A 13,199-nucleotide genomic window follows, 5' to 3' on the forward strand; every position below is an offset into this window, starting at 1 on the left:
GAACTGTGACTAGACCACAGTGACTGGAGAAGTGTAAGCAAGGGAGAGAGTAGAAGGGGTTACAGTCAGAGAGGTAATGGGAGCCAGGCCAACCAAGACATTCATAAGTCTTTGTAAGGATTTTGACTTATACTCTGAATGAAACAGGAAGCCTCTGGAGTGACATGATTAGACTAACATTTAAATAGGACCATCCAGTCTTCTTTGTAAATAATAGACTAAGCAGCAAAAGTGGAAGCAGAGAGATCTGTTAGGAGGCTATTGCAATAATCGGTCAAAAGCGGGTGAGTTAGGTCATCACAGTAGCAGAGAGGTAATAAGAAATGGTTAGATTATTAATAAAATCTGAGAAAAGAGCCAACAGGATTTGTTGACAGATTGGATGTGGGATGTGTTCTATAAACATTTTCATTAGAAGAAAGAACTGTTTCAAATATTGCCTTAGTGATTCTCTCCCGAGTTATTTTAAGCTCGTCCTCAAGGAAAGGTTTTCCAGTGCCTCCCAACCCAAGTCACCATTTCTGGACAGTTTGTCAATGAGTTTGTCATTGTCCATTCAGAAACATGTAAGCAAAATGCAGGCCTATATGTCAGAAGTGATCTGATCAACACAGAGTACAAAGGACAGTAAAATGATCACTTTCTGGGATCTGAACTCACCATTTCTCTTAATACCAGCTAAAATTACACTAGCCCTTGGGTAGCCAAATCACACTGTTGGCTCATAGGGAACTTGTAGTCAACCAAAACTCATAGCTCTTTTGCACACAAGCTCTTGGCAATTCAATCCTTTCTTCTCCTGATGTGTTATTTTGAAATTTATCTAAGACTTGATTTGACATTAATTTCATCGTATAGGCTCCAGGTTAAAGAAATAATTTATTAGCACTTAGTGAGCCCCATTCCATAAGTCACATATATAGGTACTACTTCAATTACTCCAAACAACAATCCTTTATGGCCTCATGTTATTGTTATTACCATTTTACACATGAAGAAACAGAGGCTCAGAGAGGTTAGATAACATGCCCAAGGCCACCTAGCTCAGAGCCAAGGGTAGAGTTGGTATTAGAATCCAATTTTGCCTGACTCAAAAGCCAAATTCTCCCATATTGAACCTTGGATAGCACAGTATCTGGAAGTGGGAGGTATGCAATAAGTATTTACTGAATTGACCACCTTTGTACCCTACTTTTTAATTTATTTTATGGTACTGACACTCATATTAACTTAGTAATTTTTAGGCTCTATTCTAGAGTTTTACATGTTAAACATCTTCATCATTACAATAAGTCTATGAGGTAAGTATTATCATTATTCATATTTCTTACAAAGAAGAAAATAGATCCCCATAAAGATTTAGGTGAGACAGCCAACAAGTTTTAGAGATGAGATTTGTACCCAGGCAGTCTGGCTACAAAGAATTTGTATCTATAACCACTAAGCTATGCTCTCTCAGGGTATTCTGAGATCCTGACGTTGCACTCTTTAGGGAAAGAGGTGCATCAGAGGTCTAACTTGCTGTCCACTGCCCAATTCTAAATATGAGGCCTTCCTGCTGAAATCCAGTTATACCTCTTCCTTCTTTTCCATTCCCCTTCTTTATCAATGGGTCAGTTTAAGGAGGAAGTATTTCTTTAAGAAGGAAAACTTGTCCATGTCCTCAAACTTAGTCTTGATCACTCCTCTTACCTCCCAGCACTCCAAGCCACTCTATTCTGCTGTAGACCAATTTTTTCAACTTTCCCCTAAAAAGGGAGTTAATATAATGAAACTAGAGGCCTGGTGCATGTAATTCGTGCATGGGGCCAGAGGGGGGGAGGTTCTCAGCCCAGCCTGCATCCTCTCACTATCTGGGAACCCACGGGGGGTGTCAGATTGCTGGTTTACGGGCCTAAACCAGCAGTGAGACATCCCTCTAGCAATACGGGATGCTGCATGCACCAGTGACCATACTTTTCATACAGGTGAAAAGCATCTTACTGTTGTATGGGCAGCTACATGTTTTTGCCATGATTATAAAAAGTAGTACATAACATGATCCTTCTGAGGCAGTAGTACCATTTTCCCCATCTTATGGGTGGAAAAACTGAAGCAGAGAGAAGTTAAGTAATTGGCTTTGTCACACAGTTATAAATGTCAGAATTAGGGCTGACCACAAAATGTGCAAGCCAGAGTCCATGCATGTCATCGCTGCATCATCCTTTTTTTTTAGTGTTAGAGTAGCCTTGCCAGGTTTTAATTTTTAAATCTAAGAGACTGTTCCCAATATATAGGATAGGGTCCCTAGGCCTGGTCAGTGATCAGGGCTGATCTGTGGGGTGACAGGGAGGGGGCCCCCACTGGCACCCGCCTTGGATGGCAGTCTGGCGCTGCCCACTCACCGGCCCATCCTCCCACCAACCAGTTGTTCAGCAGATCGTTCTGCTGTTCAGTCAATTTGCATATTAGGTTTTTATATAGATATATGACTTCCATTCTGGGGAAATCCCTGAAAAAGGAAACCACATGGCTGGTGGTGACAGGTCAATAGAGGCCTGCAGAAGAGAGATGTTCCCTCAGTTGTTTCCCTACCCCCAACAATAGTTTCTAGGCCAGACCATCATATAGATTGTGAGAAAATAACTCTGTAAGATTCTGACTAGAATCATGTCTTAAACTGGGTATGGTAAATGTGTGTAGAGAAACTCAAAGCATTCACAACAGTTATTGGCTTATAAAGAATGACTTTTGCGAGAGAATCTCTTCTTATTTCAGAAGGCCATGGTTGGCACCATATGCTAAAGGCCCAAGAATAATCTACATTATATCATAGGTTAGCAGAATGTTCATCAGGGACTAGAATTAGTTTTGAACTTGAAACAAATCCTATAAAGGGTGGCTTGTCAAAACAAATTTTTCAAAACTACCCAAAGCTCTCTTATTTTGCAGGATCATTACTCAAGCAATTGTTCCATTTTAACCCCAGCAGTCAATCCTGGGGAATTCATCAATTGATGTCCCAAATTTGGATTTGGTCATATGTATCTAAACACATTGAAGGAATCTTAGACTTGAAAAATTGTATAATTGTAAGGGTCATCAGAGATGATACAGTACACAAACATTCTACAACATACCAAACAAGTAGCTGACCAGCTTCTGCTTGAACCCTTATAGAGGATGGGTGGGGTTACATAGGGGAGACTTCCTACCTATAAGGAGTGGTTTTCCATTCAAAGATGAAAAAAATTCCTTTATGTTCTGAGAGCTGCATTCTTCCAGCTTTCATATTCATTGGTCCACAAAAAAAATTAATACACAAAATTATTCCTTAAGTCTTTGTTGTTTAAAGTAAAACACACCCATTTTCTTTAACTGTATCAACCAGAATAAAACAATACTTTAGTGGTGTTCTAATTAACTTTAGATACAAATAAACTATCACCTCCAATATGATGGACTCTATACTTGCATTAATATATCCCTGAGATCTCAATAGCATATTTAGCAACCACATAACACTGTGGGCTCATACTAAGTTTGAAGCTAACTGAAAACCCCCTGCCTTTTATAGAAGTACTCCTAAGTCTTGCCTTCACTCTGGTATATGTAGTTAATTTTAGAGCTGAAATATGCAACTTCATATTCATGCCAACTACATTAGAGTAAGGAGGTTTTATTATTTTTTAAAGGTGTTCAGATTCACAACTATTTGTCCCCTTGGAGAATTACAGAATCTTTCCACCTCATTTTATATACACACTGAGTGGCCAGATTATTATGATCTCTGAACGTATAATAATCTGGCCACTCAGTGTGTGTGTGTGTGTGTGTGTGTGTGTGTGTATAATTAGAGGCCCAGTGCATGAATTCGTGCATAGGTGGGGTCCGGCCAGCCTGGCCAGGAGGAGGGGACATGGGCGGTTGGCCAGCCTGCCTGCTGGTCGAACTCCTGGTCAAGGGGACAATTTGCATATTAGCCTTTTATTATATAGGATATACACTGAGTGGCCAGATTATTATGCATTCAGAGATCATAATAATCTGGCCACTCAGTGTATATGAAATGGAGATCATAACTATGCTAATTTTGCAGGGTTGTGGTGAGGATTGAATGAAACAATATATGTAAAATTGCTCTGGAATTAATCTCCAATTCCATTACCTTATCGCCTTTAAGTCAGGTAGGGAGAGACTTCCATACCCTATATAGGAAGCAATTACTGGGGACATACCATCTTCTTCCATCACCCCTAAAAATTGTAGGCTTGGAAGTATCTTGGGGAGGGGGAGAAGCAGGACAGTAAGCCAGGACAAGTGAAATAGGGAAACAGACAGATATTCAAACATTTTTCACCACCTAGTAAATCATAAGGATAAATGGTTTGCACTTCTTCCCAACCAGGGGTAAATAGCTTAAATCACCCTACTCAGGGAGACATATAGCAAACATTCAATTAGTGCCATTTGCTAACGACATCTAAGGACAAATGAAGTTAAGAGAAGAAACCTCATTGAGATATTTCAGCATAAAACTGATGAAAATTCTATTGAGATCCTCCCCACAGACCTCCCTTAAACACCTAGCCTTTAAAACCCCTCAAACCCAAGGTCCAAGTGTGCGCTCTCCCTCCCAGGAGCATGCTTGAAACTCCTCCCCACCTCTTCTTTCCCCATAGACACGCATCTCCTAAACTCTAGGGACCACACAAGGTTTGCAGCAAGGGCAGCAATGAGCAGTGGCAGTTTGTCCCAGACAGCTCCCCTGGACCTTTCCTCAAGGTCCCCTTTGCTCTGACTTTTTAGTGAGCCAAAGCAGACCAACCTAGGCTCATTTCCCCAGCCTTTCCTTGTTTCACTGTCCCCAGCTTTAATAAATGCCATCTAAAAAATTTTTTTTAAAAAGTATCATGCCTATATAAGGCCTGAGGATGACAACAAATAGGATTCTTATTTTCTGTTGTACAATTTTTACAGATATCCCTCCAAGCTTGGTCTTACTCCCAAATTTGATCAATGTCTCATTTTTGTCTTTATCAAAGTATTAGAGCATGTTTCTTGCTGGGTTTACAATAATTGATTAAATGTATACATTTTGATGATCATTTAATGAGTTAAACTTTCAACTATCCATACTATCAACCTATCTTGTTTCTTTATAGTGTCTGAAAAGACATCATAGAAGTGTTTGTCATGATCCTAGCTAAAGCTCAAATAAGTGATTTTTTGCAGTATCCTCTTGAAAGCTCCATCCAAAAGGAAATAAGCTTAGTCTGGCATGATTTGCTCTTAATGAACCCATGCCGGTTCCTAGGCATTAATAAGTCCCTTTCCAAGGGCTGATAAATCATCTTCTTAATAATCCATTCTGGAAGTGTGCTGAGGATCAACTTCAAACTCAAAAGACTGACATTTTTTAGATTCTCCTTGCTTTGGGGGGTGAGGGGAAATCATTGTCTTATTTAATCTTTTGACATCTCTCTCTTTATCCACAAGTCTTTGAATACTACCAAGGGAGGTATCCAAACTTATAATACAGACCAGAAAGAAACAACGCTAGACCCTAACTTGTCTACCACTTTTTCTCATTTTTCTGAAGTGGGAGAATTCATCATTTTTAGACTGATGTAGAGGCCATCTGCAATTGAGTTTGTCAGGTTTATATGCCATATTTTAGAAAGCCCAGAATGTCAATGGGCAGATTGGTTGATGATGCAAAAATATTTTTTTTTCAGGAGATACTTTACGAGAGCTCACACTTATTCTAGAACAGCGCTTTTCAAACATTAATGTGCATATGAATCACCAGTGGATCCTGTTAAAATGCAGTGCTGATTGAGTAGATCTAGGCAGGGCCTGATTTTAGGCATTTCTTAACAAACTCCCAGATGATGTGGGTACACAGATTATACTTTGTTATAGCAAGACTCTTAGGCCTGAGGATGACAACTTAATCGTTCTAGACCTTGGCCACACTCTAGAATCACCTGAAGAGCTTTTAAAAATTACCATGATCTGAATGCTCCCCACATTAAAATATCTGTGGTTAGGACTTGGAAATGATTATTTCTAAAGTTCCTTGTGTTATTATGGTGCATATCCAAGGTTAAAAACACTCTTCAAAAACTAGTTATCTTTAATCATTTGGCTAATAGTCATCACAAGGACTCAAAATGTATCCCCTGGCTTATGTAATTGCTGAAATGCAGGTTCCCACCTGCCTATTATAGGCACATGCATAAAGACACTTTTTAAAGTAAAATTTTGTTAATTAAGAGCATTTGAAGAATGTATATTTCAATGTTGGTGATTTTATGGTTACTTTTGCTTTCCTACTGCTGCCTACTAACATAATTGAGGGGCCAGAAATGTGGTATGTGTGGGAGGAAGGTTAGGTTAGAAATAGTTTTATAGCTATTAAAACTTACTTTTACCTAGTGGGTTACTTTATATAATACTACTACTTATATGATAATTTAGAAAGTACTATAGAAATGGCCAGGTTGTGGTTTGGCTCAGACCTCCATAGAGAACTTCACTTGTAGTAAACATCTCTTTTTTGATCAGAGTACACATGTAAAAAATAATATGTTTTATTATTTACTTTATTGAAGAAGTGAACACTATCTTTATTGATAGTGGCTCAATGGCAGAAGAGGTGGGCTAGCCCAGGCAATTAAAAGAATTTGAGACACAGTATACTAAACCTAAGAATTACTAGTAAAAAAAAAATCTTTCAACGGTAGACTCTTCCATAAAGATTCTCCAACATAAAGATTAAGCATCAACACTACAAAAGAACAAAAATGGACAGAGAGCAAGAATTGGAATTTTACGGAGCTGAGCATTTCTTAGTTGAGCAATCCTGATATAAATCCTCTCCCTGGCAGCCAAGCAAAGAGAAAAAGCATATCGGTTTGCGGGTGGGGTGTGTGAAGGGCAAAGGCTTGGCTGGCACTCCAGCTAGGGGCATACCAGAGGGAGAACAGCCAAATGAGGCCAGGCTCAAAGAGGAACAAAGAGCAGAGTAGATGGAGCAGGTCTCAAAAAAGTTCTAGGAAAGAATCCTCCCTAGGCAGCAATTTTTTCTGGCGCCAGACCTGACAATCATTGGGACAACATGGAAAAAGGCCACTTTGAGGCCTGCTAATAGTATCAACGTTATTACACTACTGACTATTTTGCAACATTAAAAGAGAAAACTTTAAATGAATATTTTCTCTTTATGCACTGGGCATATATTAGAGAATCTAAAAAGGGAAGACCAGCTAGGGAAGTCTGTGGTTCCTGAGTGCTTTTCAGCAAGGACCCTGTTAGAAAACAACTAGTGAGGTTTAAAATATACTAAGTACAAACAAAATTTGAAGGCTACAAAATCACAATACTTTGAAAGAAAAATACTAGAGAAAATTATAACAAATCACAATCACATAAATATGAATAAGAATAACCTTGAGCTATCTCTGCCACAGGCTTGCTGAACTTCAAGTTCTTTTACTTTTTCTTTAAACTGCAATTTGATGTCAAGATGAAAGTTCCTGGCCCAGGAGTCAGACAAGCCTGGGATCACATGCCAGCACTGCCCCTTATCAGCTCTGTGACTTTGGACAACTCCCTTACTTTCTCCCAGCCTAAGTTCCCTCATCTACACCAGAAGAATGATAAAAGAGCTCAATTCATATGAGTGCCATAGGACATAATGTGCTTGTCTCAGTGTAAGAGCTCAGTAAAAAGAAGTTGCTCTCATTAGCTTATACCTCCTGGGTCTGTGAATTTCTGGAAATGTGTTCATAGATTCCATCCACATCCAATAAATTCTTTCACTTTTTCTTTACTTCTAGATCCTCTTTTGCTTTCTGGGAAAATGTGAGCTGACTTATTTCCAGCTATTGGTTGAGATTACTTATTCAAATCATTCTACCAAGGAGGAAAAAAGGAGAAGAAGCAAACCCTCAAACTATAGGAGACACTATGACCCTGGCAAGCAGGGAAGGGATGGTTAGTATGGAAAGCATAGAGAGGAAATCCTTTCACTTCTGCCTTCTTGACTCCTTCTCTACTGCTAAAAGCAAGTAGGGCAGGTCTGGAAAGATGCACAAGTAATGGTGTATCAGCTCTGCTGCTCCCTCCAGTGGTGTGGCCTGGAGAAGTCATAAGGTGGAGACAAGGTGAGGAGTGTAATCCTAGGACTCATGGAGAAGAGCAAATAATATCAGTGATAACCATAATAATAATGACAACAGAAACACTCATCAACAGTAGGCTCATAGGGAAGAAGGAATTATACAAATAAAAACAGCAATAATAGTAATATTTGGTGGCTTTGTGAAGAAGGAAAAAGTTTTAGAAAAATTCATGGGTAAGAATGGATAATCTTACCTTATAATAGAGAAACATGCAAAATGACCGCACCTCCGCTATGCCCACGATTGGGCCGGCAGGAGGCTGGGGGCGGGACTCCGGGTGGCATATCCGCCGTTGAGAAGTTCAAGATGGCGGTGCCAAGTGGCCGGGCCCATGCCGCCGCTCCCGGGGGTGCCTGGGGCGATCGGCACCCCGGGGGGGCGTGGCCGGGCCCATGCCGCTGCTCCCGGGGGTGCCTGGGGCGATCAGCACCCCGGGGGGGGTGTGGCCGGGCCCATGCCACCGCTCCCCAGTGTGCCTGGGGCGATCGGCACCCCGGGGGGCGTGGCCGGGCCCATCGGCACCCCGGGGGGCGTAGCGGGCCCCATTCAGCCGCTCCCGGGGGTGCCTGGGGCGATCGGCCACCTAGGTGGGCGTGTCTGGGCCCCTCCCGCCCCTCCCGGGGGTCCCGGGGTTGATCGTCCACCTGGGAGGGCATGGTCCTGCCCCTCCCGCCCCTCCCGGGGGTCCCAGGGGCTGAGGCTTTCCGGGCCTTGGGCACCAGCGGGGAGCCTGCACCGATAACAGGAAACCACTGGGGGTCGGCTCCTGTGATCGGTAGCAGGGACGCTGGGTGCGGCGAGCCCAAGGCCAGGAAAGCCTGGGGCGGAGGCTTTCCCGGCCTTGGGCACCAGTGGGCAGCCTGCACGGATCGCAGGAAACCACTGGGGGTCAGCTCCTGCGATCCTTAGCAAGGATGTTGGGTGCCGCCGAGCCCAAGGCCACTGCCCGGGGCCAAGCCCCGACCCTGAAAAAGGCAGAAGGCGGTGGCCACAGCCAAGGCCTGGGTCCCTGGTGCCGGCAGAAAACTGGTGCAGGCAGCCAGGTGAATGAAGGTCTATTGCATGAATCTTCGTGCAAACGGGCTACTAGTAATAATTATAATTAATACGACAAATATCATGGTAATTCTTACTGGGCTTATGTAGAAGAGAGAATAATCTATACTAATAATAGCCTAGGGCGTCACAACCAGATGGACTACCAGTCACCATGAGGGGACCCCTCCTGGATGGGGGCATGGCCGACCTTCAAACCACCCGGTGGCCTCTAGCCCTGGCTGGGGAGGCTCTGGGGGCCAGGGGTGTGCGGTGCAGTCTTTTAAAAATAAAGAAAGGGCGCACAAGCCGCGGCGGCTGGGGGGCAGGGTTTGGGCGGGGGGGGGGGTGGGGTGGCCGGCGTGGATGCCCGCGGTGCCACCTGGGGCATCACTGCTGGCCTAGACCCGGAAATGGCGCTGCTGGCCAAGCATCTGCTGAAGCCGCTGCCCGTGGACAAGCAGATCCAGACCAGGCCCTTCCTGGAGGCGGTGTCCCACCTGCCGCCTTTCTTCGATTGCCTTGGGTCCCCAGTGTTTATGCCCATCAAGGCAGACATAAGTGGTAACATAACGAAAATCAAAGCTGTGTACACCGACCCGGCCAAGTTCCAGACCCTGCAGAACATGCTGGAGGCAGAGAAGGAAATGTATGCAGCAGAGTGGCTCAGAGTGGGGGCCACGCTAGCGCTGATGTGGCTGAAAAAGAACCTCCGCTTCATCCAGGTCTTCCTGCAGAGCATCTGTGACGGGGAGCAGGATGAGAGCCACCCCAACCTCATCCACGTGAACATCACCAAGGCCTAAAAAATGGCGCTCAAGAAGTACCATGGCTGGATCATGCAGAAGATCTTCCAGGCAGCGCTGTATGCCACACCCTACAAGTCCGACTTCCTGAAAGCGCTCTCCAAAGGCCAGAACGTGAAGGAGGAGGAGACCTGGAGAAGGTCTGCCTGTTCTGATCAACTACACGGCCAATATCGACATCATCTATGAGATGTACACCACGATGAATGCCGAGCTCAACTACAAGGTGTAAGCTGGCCGGAGGCCAGCACTCCCAGAAACGGACAAGCCAGAATCACTGTGAAGCAAGCTGGAGGCCGCCTTGGCCTGCGTCCCCCAGAGTGGCCCAGAATCTGGCTGGGCGTTCAGGGGACAGCCCTGGTTTCTGAAAAGTCATTTTTGGGGACTATCCTAAGAGAGCAATAAATAACCACCCTACTTCTGAATCACCTTTAATTTCATGGCAGCACAGACCGACGGCCTTCATTTCAGTGTGATAAAAATAAATTAATGTTGCTAATAAGTCAAGTCCTAGGGTTTTCTGTCTCTGTCCCCCCATGTGGTGCGTGACCCTGGAGAAGCCCTGTCATACACCTCATTTTTAAGATGAGGATCTGGTGCAGTGATGTTTTAGGTCATCTAAGGACCACAAGGAGTCTGATTTGAAATTATACAGGATTTTTTTTTTTTAAACAGACTGCTGTGTGCTCCTGTGGTTGCAACAGCCCAGCCTCATAGCGCTGTCAGTATAGACCCCACTCGTTCCTACTGTCTTTTTCCAGACAGTTTTTTTATAGTTGAAAACAACCAGCAAGGCTTTGATGACCTTGCCCAAGGGGACTTTATTTTAAAGCTATCAGGTATGAGTAACTGACCACAGATGACTGAATTTTCATTCTTCTGCATAAGTATTTCCTTCAGGGACAGCCTACCTCACCTAAGAAACTACCTATCATGTGTGTTCTCTCAGAGGGGTGACCACAAGCCCTCCTGATGCTGATATCCAAGGAATCACCTCCCTGCCTTAACTGTTGTGCCTGGCACTAACAAGAGCTGTATTTTGAAATTGTTGGGGTGAATAGAGCGACCCCCAAAGAATTCATGTGTGTTAAAAACCCTATGAGATATTGCTTGTCTCATTTTCGGTTCTTATAAGTGTATTTCTAATAGCACATGATCTCACTCATCTAGGGGAAATAATGAACAATATAGACTGATGAACAAGAACAGACCCAGAAACAAGGAGGCATGGATCAGACTGTCGGGCCTCAGAGGGAGGGTAAGGAAGGGTGGGGGTAAAGGGGAGAGATCAACCAAAAGACTTGTGTGCAAGCATATGAGCCTAACCAGCAGTTAAGGACAACAGGGGGGTGAGGGCATGTGTGGGGAGGGGTGTGGGATGGGAATGGGGGGATGAGGACAAATATGTGATACCTTAATCAATAAAGAAATTAAAAAAAAAACCCTATGGGAAACAATTGGTGACTTCTATGCAAACACTAAATAATTCTTAATAAATAAATCTCTATTTTGGAACAAAAAATCCTATATAATAAAGGTAATATGCAAATTGACCATCACACCCTCACATAATATGGCCACCCCCATGTCTTCACAAGATGGCTGGCAGGGGAGGGTCGTTGTGGGCGATCAGGCCAGTAGGGGAAGGCAGTTGGGGGTGACCAGGCCAGCAGGGGAGGGCAGTTGGGGGTGACTGGGCCTACAGGGGAGGGAGGGCAGTTGGGGGGGACCAGGACTGCAGGGGAGGGCAGTTAGGGGCAATCGAGCTGGCAGGGGAGCAGTTAAGCATTGATCAGGCTGGAAGGGGAGTGGTTAGGAGGTGATCAGGCTGGAAGGCAGAAGTGGTTAGGGGCAATCAGGCAGGCAGGCAGGCGAGCAGTTGGGAACCAGCAGTCCTGGCAGTTGGACATCCCCCGACGGGTCCCAGATTGGAGAGGGTGCAGGTTGGGCTGAGGGACAACCCCCCCCCCCCCACCGTGCATGAATTTTGTGCACCGGGCCTCTAGTTATGATTATAAAAGCTAACATGTAAATGCTCCCCACACATCAGTGCTAAGTGCTTTATATGTACTATTTAATTAATTAATTAATTAACTTATTTATTTTTGTTAATCCTCACCAAAGAATATTTTTCCATTTCTTTTTTAAAATTTATGTATATTGTTGAAAGTATTACAGATGTCCCCTATTATTCTGCCATTGACCCCCCTCCATCCCACTCCCACTCCCCCTCCCCAAGCCTTCACCACACTATTGTCTGTGTTCATGGGTTATGCATATAAATTTTGGTTAATCTCTTCCAATTCCCCTCACCCTCTTTCCTCTGAGATTCCTCAGTCTGTTTTACACAATCCTTTTGCATCTCAGAAAGATTAAGTAACTTGCCCATAGTCACAAGGCTATCAAGTGAAAAGCCGGCATGAAAATCAAGATCTTACTCTATATGCTGGGCATTTTCCCCTGTATCTGATAGAATGGAGGGCAACCAACAACGTTTAATATGTTAATGTTCCCTCTATCTGGAATAGCCCCTAAGCCTCTCTTCCTATATAATAAAGAGGTAATATGCAAATTGCAGTCACACCCTCGCACAAGATGGCCACCCCATGTGGTCACAAGATGGCTGCCACAAGATGGCCAGCAGGGGAGGGCAGTTGGGGGTGACCAGGCTGGCAGGGGAGGGCAGTTGGAGGCAACCAGGCCTGCAGGGGATAGAGGGCAGTTGGGGGGGGGGGCAGGCCTGCAGAGGAGGGCAGTTAGGGGCGACCAGGCTGGCAGGGGAGGACAGTTAGGGATAACTGGGTCAGCAGGGGAGGGCAGTTAGGGGCGACCAGGCTGGCAGGGGAGGGCAGTTGGGGTGGACCAGGCCTGCAGGGGAGGGCAGTTGGGGTGACCAGGCCTGCAGGGGAGGGCAGTTGAGGGGACCAGGTCTGCAGGGGAGCAGTTAGGTGTCAATCAGGCTGGCAGGGGAGTGGTCAGGGGCAGATTAGGCTGGCAGGCAGAAGCGGTTAGGGGCAATCAAGTAGGCAGGCTGGCGAGAGTTGCAGGCTGGGCTGAGGGACATCCCCCAGTGCATGAATTTCACACACCAGGCCTCTAGTATTATAATAAAAATATAATAAAGTCCACAGGGATCTGAGCACAACTGACTGGTTACCATGGGAGTCATCCTCTCTCCCCTAGCCTCTTA

General features: G+C 44.7%; 1 pseudogene across 1 annotated transcript; it reads left to right on the forward strand.

Annotated features, from left to right (window-relative positions):
* Positions 1–9,616: 9,616 nt before the first annotated feature.
* LOC307095187 (glycolipid transfer protein-like) lies at positions 9,617–10,241 on the forward strand (annotated as a pseudogene). The gene has a single exon. The product of its transcript is annotated as a glycolipid transfer protein-like (transcript).
* The last annotated feature ends 2,958 nt before the right edge of the window (positions 10,242–13,199 follow it).

The sequence above is a fragment of the Cnephaeus nilssonii genome (genome assembly GCF_951640355.1).
Source record: "Cnephaeus nilssonii genome assembly, chromosome: X".
NCBI classification, from domain to species: domain Eukaryota; kingdom Metazoa; phylum Chordata; class Mammalia; order Chiroptera; family Vespertilionidae; genus Cnephaeus; species Cnephaeus nilssonii.